This window comes from Sapajus apella, unplaced genomic scaffold (assembly GCF_009761245.1).
Source record: "Sapajus apella isolate SASKATOON/1434 unplaced genomic scaffold, GSC_monkey_1.0 scaffold18, whole genome shotgun sequence".
In the NCBI taxonomy this organism is placed as follows: domain Eukaryota; kingdom Metazoa; phylum Chordata; class Mammalia; order Primates; family Cebidae; genus Sapajus; species Sapajus apella.
This window is the reverse complement of record NW_022436958.1, coordinates 25,098,606-25,111,372: the sequence shown is the minus strand read 5'-3', so window position 1 is coordinate 25,111,372 and position 12,767 is coordinate 25,098,606. Positions and strand designations below refer to the sequence as shown.

The following is a 12,767-nucleotide window of genomic DNA, read 5'->3' as shown; positions in this document are numbered from 1 at the left end:
ACGTGTGTACCTATGCAACAATCTTGCATGTTCTTCACATGTACCCCCAAACCTAAAATGCAATAAAATAAATAAATGGGAAAAAAAAAAGAATTTATCTTTGGGATGCAAGGGTGATTCAACATACACAAATTAATAAATATGATATACCACATTAACAGAAAAGTATGAAAATCACATGGTCATCACAATAGATGCAGAAAATGCATTTGACAAAACTCTGTATTCTTTATGGTTAAAAAAACTTCTCAACAAATTATGTATAGAAGGAATATACCTCAACATAATAAAAGCTACATATGACAATCCCACAGCTAACATCATATTGAATGATAAAAAATTGAAAGCTCTAAGATCAGGAACAAAATAAGAATGTCCCTCTGTTGGAATGGCTATTATCAAAAAGGCAAAAGATAACATGTTTGTGAGAATGTGAAAAGGATCCCTTGTACACTGTTGGTGGGACAGTAAAATGGTACAGTCATTATGAAAAAACAGTATGAAACCTCCTCAAAAAATTAAAAATAGAACTACAATATGATCCAGGAATTCCACTTCCAGGTATATATGCAAAGATACTAAAATCAGTATCTTGAAGAGATTTCTATACTCCAATGTTCACTGCGGCTTTATTCACAATAGCCGTGATATGGAATCAATCTAAGTGTCCAACAGCAGATGAATGGATAAAGGAAATGTGGGGTTTATGTGTGTGTGTGTGTGTGTATGTATTTATATACTTCTTTTTCTACATATCAAGTGTTATGGAATATCATTCAGTCTTAGAAAAAAAAAAGGATATTCTGTCATTTGTAACAACATAGATAAACCTGGAGGACACCATGCTAAGAGAAATAAGCCAGTCATAGAAGTTAAATTCTGTGTGACTCCAATTATCTGAAGTAGCTAAAAGAGTCAGATTCATAGAGGTAGAGAGTAGAATGGTGGTTACCCCAGAGCAAAGAAGCTGGGGAAATGGGGAGATGTTGGTCAAAGGATACAGTTTCAGTTACACAGGATGAACAAGTACTGGATATAATGTAGAACATGGTGAGTATGGTTAATAACATATTGCATACTTGAAATTTGCTATGAGAGATCTTAAATGTTCTCCCCACTAAAAAAGATAACTATGTGAGGTGATGGATATGTTAAGCTTCATTGTGGTTATCATTTCACAATGTATATGTAAATCAAAATATCACATTGTACACCATACATATATACATTTTTGTCAATTGCACCTCAATAAAGCTGCAAATAAATAATGGTAACTGTGAGGTTATGAATGTGTTATTTAGCTTGATTGTAGTAATCATTTGACAATGTATATGTATATCAAATTATTATATTGTATACTTTAAACATATATATTTTTATTTGTCAATTATATATCTCAATAAATCTTGGGAAAGATTAATTTTTTTAAAGTTCAGAGAAGCAACAAAACATATAATTTTCTTTCCCCTCCAAAATAACCAAATTCTGACTTTTTTTCTAACTCAAATTATACTGACACTTCTCAAATTAGGCCAAATGTAAAAATACACATTTATAAGTATAACTAAATAGTCTCAAAAGACACCAGAGTTGAAAAAAAAAAAAGTGTTTACTATGGATACTGTCAACTATGGGTACACAGGAGCTTAAGGTTCAACATGCATATGGATGCTTTCTATCTGAAAACCTTCTTCTAAGTATAAATTTTTCTTCCCTTCAAAGAAAAAGGGAAAATATTCAAGGATAAGTGGCAATGAGGTTAATCATCTTTGGACATTTTAAGAGTGGTTTACTCTTTGCTTTTAAATAATTTGCAAATAAATGAAAGATAGTTTGATTAAGTTTACAGTTCCCAAAAATAACTGATTGTAAAACTAATTTTTCTGTCTTTCTTTAAGCTCAGAATACTTTCCTATCAATCCTTTTTTCAATTTTCCAAAGCCATTTACCCACCAATAGACCCCGAATCTTAGACTTTGAATTGATAATATGTTATCTGTGACCTAGGCTTTAGTGCCACTTAGTGTTCAAATGGTAGAATTACAGCAAATCAAACCAAATCTGGCATCATTTAGTCTACTGCAGCCTCAAAGTATTTCCTCATGATTTACAGACATTAATTTGAGGCCTCTGACTCCTACCTGCTTTACTCTGCCTGATATGTATGAGCAAGATAGGAAACTCAGCATATACTAGATACCTGTCGGGAGCTAGTTCATACAAAAGAAAGGAATGGGTGCCAGAAATATTTTTTTGTTCTTTCTCCGCTTGAATCATCTAGTACTGTGCCATGTCTCCAAATATAAATTGACTTACTGAAAGCAGAGGAGAGAGAGAGATCATTTATTTGGGGGGAGGGGAGGTTTCACGCGTTCGGAAATGAGACCTAACTAATAAGTCCCATGTTAACAGAAAATTAAAATATCGATAGAAGTTCATCGACAAATACCACCAATTATTGAGAACTAGGTTATGTAATCTTAATTCTGTTAAATAAAATAAGGTAAAATAAGCAAGCTGGCATCTTCCACTTCGCACAACAAATCTCATGCAGAATTTTCACAAAATTTTTATTCTGTAGAAAAAAAGAAAATTTTGAAGGATGAACACTGGTATATTTTATTAGAAAGCAATGAATTTAAAAGCTAGACACTAGATGCTCGTGGTCATACAGATGGCAACGATAGACACTGGAGACTACTAAAGTAGGGAGGGAAGGAGTGAGATAATAGTTGAAAAACTATTAAAACTATGCTCACTACCCAAGTAATGAGATGATTGGTACCCCAAACCTCAGCATGATACAACATATTTATGTAACAAACAGGCACAGGTACCCCCGACTCTAAAATAAAAGTTAAAATGATTGCTTAAAAATGAAAATAATTGGAGGAGCTTTTCTTAAGAAAAACAGAATATAGGAAATATATTGGAAAGTATATAAATAGAAAGGCAAATATGAATGGGAAGAAGTTAAAGAAATAAAGATAAGACTATGGCCTAAAGTGAGTCACAGAAAAATTCACATGGATTTAACAAATAAAGCATCATTCAAGTTTACCTGGGAATAACATTATGAGAACTATTCTTTAGAAGACTAAAATAAAGATCCACCATGTACTATTTATTAGAAATTAAAGAAGGTTGGAAAGATCAAAACGTTTCTCTTATAAATCTACAATTATGTTTTTTAAAAATCTTACATGCAACAAGAAGTAAATTAAATTAGAGAAATTTTCTGGTAATTTTTAAATTTTTTTTTGAGATGAAGTCTCTGTCACCCAGGCTGGAGTGCAATGGCGCAATCTTGGCTCACTGCAACCTCCACCTCCCGAGTTCAGGTGATACTCCTGCCTCAGCCTCCTGAGTAGCTGGGATTACAGGCGCTTACTACGACACGAGCTAATTTTTGCATTTTTAGTGGAGATGGGGTTTCACCTATGTTGGTCAGGCTGGTCTTGAACTCCTGAACTCAGGTGATCCACATGCCTCGGCCTCCCAAAGTGCTAGGATTACAGGCATGAGCCACCACACTCAGCCTGTAACTTTTATGTTTTTTAAAAAATAAAATTTCTTTATTATAGGAAATTTGGAAAATTAAAAATAAGACCTACTCATATTCCTACTAACCAGAGTAAATCACTGTTAATATTTTTATAAAAACCTTTTCAGTCTTTTATCAATGCAATAATGTATAAATTTTAAATGGAATCTTAATGAGCTAATGATCTCATTTATTCCCTTAACACATAAAATACCATCAAACAACTATTTATTTACTTATTTTTATTTTGAGACAGAGTCTCACTCTGTCGCCCAGGCTGGAATCCAGTGGCACGATCTTCCATCACTGCAACTTCCATCTCCAGGTTCAAGCGATTCTCCTGCCTCAGCCTCCGGAGTAGCTCGGACTACAAGCACGTGCCACCATGCCTGGCTAATTTTTGTATTTTTAGTAGAGGTGCGAGTTCACCATGTTGGCCAGGCTGGTCTCAAACTCCTGAACTCAGGTGACCCACCAGCCTCACCTCCCAAAGTGCTGGGATTACAGGCGTGAACAACTGTTGCCCCCTCGAAAAACTCCTTAAAATACCACTTTAAACAACTACTGGTGGCCGGGCGCAGTGGCTCAAGCCTGCAATCCCAGCACTTTGGGAGGCTGAGGCGGGTGGATCACGAGGTCAAGAGATCGAGACCATCCTGGTCAACATGGTGAAACCCCGTCTCTACTAAAAAATACAAAAAATCAGCTGGGCATGGTGGCGCTTACCTATAATCCCATCTACTCAGGAGGCTGAGGCAGGAGAATTGCCTGAACCCAGGAGGCGGAGGTTGCGGTGAGCCGAGATCGCGCTATTGCACTCCAGCCTGGGTAACAAGAGCGAAACTCCGTCTCAAAAAAAAAAAAAAAAAAAACAACTACTGGTATTCCATTTTATAAATGTATGCTAATTAAGCAGTCCTCTATTGTTGAACATTTTGGTTGTCTACAGTTGTTAGCTATTATAAACAAATATTGAGTTAACATCCTCATAACTAAATCTCACATATACACAATTATTTTCCCAGGATTAATAACTAAAAATTAAATTACAATGTTAAAAACTATAACTAAGTTTTAACATTGATGAGTTAAATTAATAAAAGGATTTATCCATTGTCTGGTTTTTCCATATCTTGCCAATAATGAACCTAACAATTGTTTAAAATTTTTGTCAGTTTTATAGACAAAATGTCCTCTAATTATTTTCATTTCCATTATTCAATTTCCAGAAAGAAAATAAATATTATATGTTTGCTAGCTGTTGGGTGTCTTTGTAAATTGCCTGTTCACATCTCTGGCCATCTGTAACAATGGAGGGCAGTGTAGCTCAGTGGTTAAAAGCATAGACTCGGGTCAGACAGCCTGGGTTTGAATCTTTCACTCATGACTGTGAGACCCCTTTTGACTTCTTTGTCTAGCTATAAAATAAAGATAATAACAGTACCTGGCTCTCCAGATGAAAGGATGATCTGGTATGTGCAATATGCTCTTGTATTTTAAGAGTTTTTATAAGAAGGATTTTCACCCTTTGTTCACCATATGTGTTACTCCCATTGTTCTGACTTGTCAGTTGCCTTTCAATCTTGTTTATAGTGGATTTTGGCAGTCAGCTTTAAATTTTTGTAGTAAAATCTATCACTCATTTCTTCAGGATATTTGCCTTTGGTATCATGCTTAGAAAGGCAACAGATTTAGAGAAGGAGTAAAGATAGTACAACTTTTTCAGGAAAGCAAAATATATCTGGCATGTGTATTGTGAATAAGATAAAATTCCAACATTCCTCTTCTTATGCACCTCTACTAAGCAAGCACCATTTTTAAATAACGTCAGTCTGAAAAAGAAATGCACATAAATCACAATGTCAAGTCACTACACACACAACTTCCAATGATCATGGCCTATTCAGTTCTCTAATTGGCCTAGATCTTTATCTTTGCCTTAAATAAAAGATATAAAAATATACATATAAACATACCATAGCAAATTAAATTGTTCCTCTTTTTTAACCAATTTCCCAGATGATTGTGAAATATTCATAATGAAATTAATCATTCCACAAATCAAGGAAGTAACCAGAATCAATAATACCTAAGATAATCTGGCTTGTGAATACAAATTTATTTACACTACCCTCAGCAAATATAACAAAAAGACTTTCAAAGTTTAAAAAAAACAAATCACTAATAAATGTAACAAGGTGCTGATCATTTGAACCAGGATGATGTTTTCTCTCCAGCAAAGGACAGAACACACAAGCTGAAATACCAAACTATTACCTAATTCTTGTCGGTGTCACACACAATAGCATTATTTATCATGGTCTAATTACAGAGACAGTATCTAGTCAACTAATGTCTATGAATTAAAACTATAAGCAGCTAAACATAATTGAAATATTATAATAATTTTTCAAATTTAGATTAATGCTAATTGAATTTTAATACCTAAAATATCTTAATAGTTAAAGAATTTTTGTGACAAGTTGAAGTTCAGTTCAATATTATATTTTTATTCCTAATTCATATAGAAGTTCAAACCAAAAAGTTACCACTGGCCATATAAAGGACATGTTTTTACTTATAACAAGATCAAGTTTGCCACTTTGGAAACACTAACAGTAGCAATGGATTATACTACATTAGAAAAAAAAAAAAAAGAATTATGCTTGAAAATTCAGTATTCCTATTGTACAGATATTTGGAACATTTTTTTCTTCTTTCATAGCTATAAAATTGTGGTTAAAAATCAGAAATACAGAAAACGCTACTGATTTTCTCAAGGTCACAAAAAAGTAAGTAATAGCATGTCAGTGATAAATTTTTCTTAGTCTGCTACTCTATCTACCACAGTATGTAATTTCTGCCATAAACATCTTAAAATATGTAGAAAGTCATAAGAATTGCTAATACTACTTTTCAGCACTGTCATATTTTGTCCGCTGAGCCAAACATACCAGATGTCTTTAAATAAAAGATTTAGACAGCATAAAAATAAAGTGTTATTGTATATGGGCTTTTTAAAAATACACCAATACATTAGGGATATCATAAGGTTTGAATATATGCTATTCCAGGAGAGAGAAACCTTACAGATACTAATACTGAAGGCAAGGAAAGATAATGACCATAGATGCAAATAAGAAGAAAACAATGAAAATTAACATAACACTCCGCATGATAAAATTATTTTATTTATTTTAACATAATGAGCCAGAGCCATATATTCCCATTGATATGGCTTGGATCTGTGTCCTCACCAAATCTCCTGCTGAAATGTAATCTCCAGTGTTGGAGGGGTCCTAGGTGGGAAGTATTTGGATCTGGGGGTGTATCACTCATGAATGGTTTGGTGCCATCACCTTGGCAAGGAGTGAATCCACACGAAATGTTTGTTTAAAAGTGTGTGGCGGGGCCGGGCGCGGTGGCTCAAGCCTGTAATCCCAGCACTTTGGGAGGCTGAGGCGGGTGGATCACGAGGTAAAGAGATCGAGACCATCCTGGTCAACATGGTGAAACCCCGTCTCTACTAAAAATACAAAAAATTAGCTGGGCATGGTGGTGCGTGCCTGTAATCCCAGCTACTCAGGAGGCTGAGGCAGGAGAATTGCCTGAACCCAGGAGGCGGAGGTTGCAGTGAGCCGAGATCGCGCCATTGCACTCCAGCCTGGGTAACATGAGTGAAACCCCCTCCTAAAAAAAAAAAAAAAAAAAAAAAAAAGTGTGTGGCACCTCCCACTCTTTCTCTCTCTTGCTCCTGCCCTGGTCATGTGATGTGCCTGCTCCCACTTCACCTTCTGCCATGAGTAAAAGCTCCCTGAGTCCTCCCCAGAAGCCAAGCAGATGTGTATGCCATTCTTGTATGGCCTGCAGAACCAGAATCCAATTAAACTTATTTTCTTTATAAATTACCCAATTTCAGGTATTTATTTATAGCAATGCAAGAACAGCCTAATGTACCAATTTCCTTGGTAAAATATGAGTATTTCATTTCCTAAAATTAATATAATGTACAACCCATCCGTGTATAATTTGAGTAGATTCTATGAAAAGCCATTGTTGATAAATAGGCTGAAATGACTATAAGGGGCGAAGGAACTATGAGGTGACTATTAGGATTAACTGGGTGCTACTACATTTAAACACACAAACAGTGAAAATAGATTTGAAACAATAGCTTCATCCTGAGCTGCACTTGTGCATCTGTTACATTTACACATTTCTATCTAGTAACTCTGGATGTTTAGCCAAACATCTCTCTCCCCTATTTCTAGACACAGATGTCATACAGGAAAAGGTAAAAAGGAAAAGATAGATGAAGGCAGGCATCTAACCAACACATGTTAAAGGATATTAAAAGATATACGTAGACATAGATACAAACATTTTAAAAGTCATTATTTTATTACTTTCATTTTTTGACCTCTAAATGTTTTATTGGACTCCTGCTCCCTAAAGGGTACCCTGTTTCTGCTGGCTCAGTGCCTCAGAACTTTGGTGGTGCTGGTCTCAAACACCACTTTGCCATCCACTGTCCTGCAGGCAGTGGTCTGTTGGATGGTTTGCATAAAATTGCAGCTGTCCAGGGCATCACCGAGATTAAAGTCCTCCCCATATTCCAGCAGGCAGCAGTAGATAGCTCTCTCAGCCTCCAGCTTGACCTTGATATTCAGCAGGGCCTGTACTTGTGGGCCTGTTGCTGCCCAGGTCTGTGCCAGCTCTGATTCCAGGTACACCAGGACTCCATTTAGCTGCTCCATCTGCATGGAGTGGTGGGCCTCCACTTCTTTCAGGCTGTTCTCCAAGCTAGCCTTCAGATTTCTCATCAGGTCCAAGTCAATCTCCAAGGACTGAACTATATATCTGAGCTCCATGAGTGTCATCTCAGGAGGTCTGATGGTGGACTGCATGGTGGTCACTGTGTTGCTCTCCTCAATCTTCTAGGACCAGTACTTGTCCAGATCCCCTCAGTTCTTCAGATCCAGCTTGTCGTACTGGGCCCAGATTTCTCCTATGATCTTGCTGAGGTCCTAAGATTCTGGGGTATCTACCTTCACAGTCAACCCAAAGCTGGCAATCTGGGCCTGTAGGCCTTTTACTTCCTCTTCATGGTTCTTCATGAAGAGCGACTCCTTGAGAGCCCTGATCTCTGCCTCCAGCTGCAGCTGAGTGACACTAGTGTCATCAATGACTTTGTGGAGCCCATGAATGTCACTCTCCACAGACTGGTGAATGGTCAGCTCTGTCTCACATTTGACTCTAAATTTATCAGTAGCAAGATGGGCTTTGACAATCTGCAGAATGATGTGGCCATTGTTCATACAATTTGCAAAGATCTGAGCCCTCAGGTCCTCAACAGTCTTGAAGTAATGCCCACAGTCTCTTACCGAGGGCCCCTTCTTCTCCAGGTGTTCCCAGATTTTGTTCTCCAGCCTCTGATTCTCAATCTCTTAGCTCCTCACTCTGTCCAATTAGGAGGGCCGGTGGCCGTTCAGGCTTTGCCCAGAAGCTGGTGGGGACAAAGAGATCCAGGAGCCCAAGCCCCTGGCACCTGCATAGATGCTAACCACACTGCTGGCAGGATGGATGTTGTGACTGGGTGATTGGATGGAACCCAGGGACAGGTAGTTAATGGAGAAGGTGGTGGAGCAAGTGGTGAAGCTCATGCTGTCCATGGAGGAAAGTGAGAGGACAGGATTCAAGCTGTGCCCAAAGTTATTATTTTAAACGTTCACTAAAATAGCTTAATGATTATTCTCCATTGCCTGCATAAAGTCTAAAATACCAGCCAGACACAGTGGCTTACACCAGTAATCCCAGCCCTTCAGGAGGCTAAGGTGGGTGGACTACTTGAGCCCAGGTGTTGAAGACCAGCCTGAGCAATCAAGGCATCTCTACAAAAAATAAACCAGGTGGCACGTGCGTGTATTCCCAGCTACTTGGAAGGCTGAGGTGGAGAGATCACCTGGGCCGGGAGGTCAAGGCTGCAGTGAGCCTAAAGCATGCCACTGCACTCCAGCCTAGGCAACAGAGTGAGACCCTGTCTCAAAAAAAGAACCAAAGTGTAAAACATCCTTAGCATGAATATGTATTAAAGCCTTCAACAATCTGATTCTAATATTTTTAGTCTAATCTCCCACCATTCACTCATAAGAAACCCTTACTCTTTTCACACCAATGAATGCCATCCTCTTAAATCCATAAAAATGTTATGCTTTCATGCCTTCAAACAAGTCATTTCTTTTGTCTAAATCATCTTCATTTTAGCTAACCTAGAGAACTTCTACTCATACTTTAGGATCCAGTTCTTTTATTATAACATGTAACAATTTGCTTATTTCGGTGTTAGCTTCTATAAGACTAGATTTTAAGCTCCTAATAAGCAAAAAAAAAAAATCTTACTTATCCTTGTGTTCCTAGCACCAGTCACTCTCCTGGGCATACAGTGGTGAATTATAAACATTTGCTGAATTAAGAGTTAATGAACAAATATTCGATCAGGGCTCACAGTTTTTTAGGAGTGGTAGAACCTGTTTTTCTTTCCTCTCCTTTCTCTTCCTCCTCCCCTCAACTACCCTATCTTCATCCACTAAAACTCCTAATCTCAGCAGCAAATAAAATCTTTTCTATAAGACACATTATTCCAGGAAGACGAAATAAATGTATTTTTCCTTATTCCACCTATTAGGTAAAACTAAAAACCCTGGATATAATACATAAAGCAAACACAGAAAGACTCTGAAAGGTGGTCTGAAGGTTACTGCTAGGAACATCAAACCCCAAAGAACAACATGGTCATGCATTCCTTGGGCTTTATTTTCGCCTAACACATCCAAGACATCCAGCTGAAGAAGCAAGAAACATGGACATACCAACAGGCATGGGCAACATAGCCTGAACAAAAGCTTGTCTCTAGCTGAAGGCCAGGAAAAGGTTGGCCTAGTCAGAAAATGTTTAAACAAGAAATGCTCTGTTCTACCCTAACCCCACAGAAAAAGTTGTTGCTCCACTCCCATCCATGCCAATGAAGGTCACTTGAGGAGCCTAGACTTCCACTCTCATGAGACACTAATAAGGTGCTCCAACACCCTCAACCAGAGTGGTATCAAAGAAAGCCAAGTAGGGAGTCAGGACATTCATCCCTTTGGCCAATAACATGATCTCCCCATCCCTGCAGTACGAGTAAAAACCACACAAAGAGGCAGAACTTCTACCGTCATTAAGCAGTAATGAGGAACCCTCCACACCTCCCTGAGGTAGTATCAGAGGAGGCCTATTAAAGAATTAGTACTTTCACCATCACCCAGCAATAATGAGGCCACCCCCACCACAGTATCAATGGAGACCTTACGTGGTGCCAGAATTCCCACCCTTGCCCAGTAGTAATAAGGAGTCCCTTCCATTCAAGTGTCAACAAGGCCAATTGGAGAACCTAGACTTCCATTCCACCTGATATTAACAAGGTGGCACCTCCCTCCTTCCACTAGTAGAGTGGTATCAGAGAAGGCCAATCAAAAGGTTTAAATAAGATTTAGGGTCTCATAATATAAAAATTTTCACTTTTTAAAGCCTGCTTCTGCTAATGGAACACAGTCTTTCTCCATCAGGCCTTGTTCTGTTGCTGATGAGGAACTGTGATCCCCTGTAGAGGGAGAGGCGTTCTGATTTTGGGTATTCTCAGCCTTTTTAGGCTGGTTTCTTCCCTTCGTTATAAATTTATCCATCTGTAGTCTTTATAATTACCATCTTTATCGTTGGGTTTCTGAATGGACGTCCAACTTGTTGACTCCCGGCGCTAAAATCTGAGCAACCCACTGCGCCGGGTGGGTTTAAAAAGTGGATAAGAAACTTCTGGGAATTAAAAGAACTTGTTCTAACCCAATGCAAAGAAACTAAGAACTTTGAAAAAAGGTTTGATGAAATGTTAACAATAGCACACAATTTAGAGAGGAATCTCAGTGAATTAATGGAGCTGAAAAATACAACATGAGAACTTCGTGAACTATGCACAAATTTTAATAGCCGAATTGATCAAGCAGAAGAAAAGATATCAAAGGTCGAAGACCAATTTCATGAAATAAAACAAAAAGACAAGATTAGAGAAAAAAGGATAAAAAAGAACGAGCAAAGTCTCCAAGAAATATGGGACTACGTGAAAAGACCTAATCTACGTTTGATAGGTGTACCTGAATGTGACGAAGAGAATCAATCCAAGCTGGAAAATACGCTTCAGGATATTATTCAGGAAAACTTTCCCAACCTAGCAAGGCAGGACAATATTCAACTCCAGGTAATACAGAGAACACCACAAAGATATTCCTCAAAAAGACCAACCTCAAGGCACATAATCGCTAGATTCACCAGGGTTGAAATGAAGGAGAAAATACTGAGAGCAGCCAGAGAGAAAGGTCAGGTTACCCATAAAGGGAAGCCCATCAGACTCACAGCAGATCTCTCAACAGAAACCCTACAAGCCAGAAGAGAGTGGGGGCCAATATTCAACATCCTTAAAGAAAAGAACTTTCAACCCAGAATTTTACATCCAGCCATACTAAGCTTCATAAGCGAAGGAAAATAAAATCTTTTGTGAACAAGCAAGCACTCAGAGATTTCATCACCACCAGGACTGCTTTACAAGAGCTTCTGAAAGAACCACTACAAATAGAAAGGAACAACCAGTATCAGCCTTTCTAAAAAATACCAAAAAATAAAGAACATCAACATAATTAAGAAATTGCATCAACTAATGGGCAAAACAGCCAGCTAACATTAAATGACAGTATCAAACTCACATATATTGTTATTAATTCTAAATTTAAATCAACTAAATCCCCCAATCCAAAGACACAGATAGGCAAAAAAAGCCAAGACCCATTGGTATGCTACATCCAGATCCATCTCACATGCAAGGATACACAAAGACTCAAAACAAAGGGATGGAGAAAAATTTACCAACCAAATGGAGAGCAAAAATAAATAAATAGAAAGCAGGATTTGCAATTTTTGCTGATAAAATAGACTTCAAAGCAACAAAGATCAAAAGAAGCAAAGAAGGATATTACATAAAGATAAAAGGAACAAGAAGAGCTAAAGATCCTAAATATATATGCACCCAATACAGAAATACCCAGATATATAAGACTTATAAAGAGACTTGGACTCCCACATAATAATAGTGGGAGACTTCAACATCAATATTAGACAGATCAATGAGATAGAAAGTTAA

At 37.7% G+C, this 12,767-nt stretch overlaps 1 long non-coding RNA gene and 1 pseudogene across 1 annotated transcript in view; both read right to left on the bottom strand.

Annotated features, from left to right (window-relative positions):
* LOC116557072 overlaps positions 1-12,767 on the bottom strand; it is a 95,881-nt gene that overhangs the window by 41,376 nt on the left and 41,738 nt on the right. The gene's annotated exons all lie outside the window — the stretch shown is intronic.
* LOC116557071 lies at positions 7,324-9,390 on the bottom strand (annotated as a pseudogene).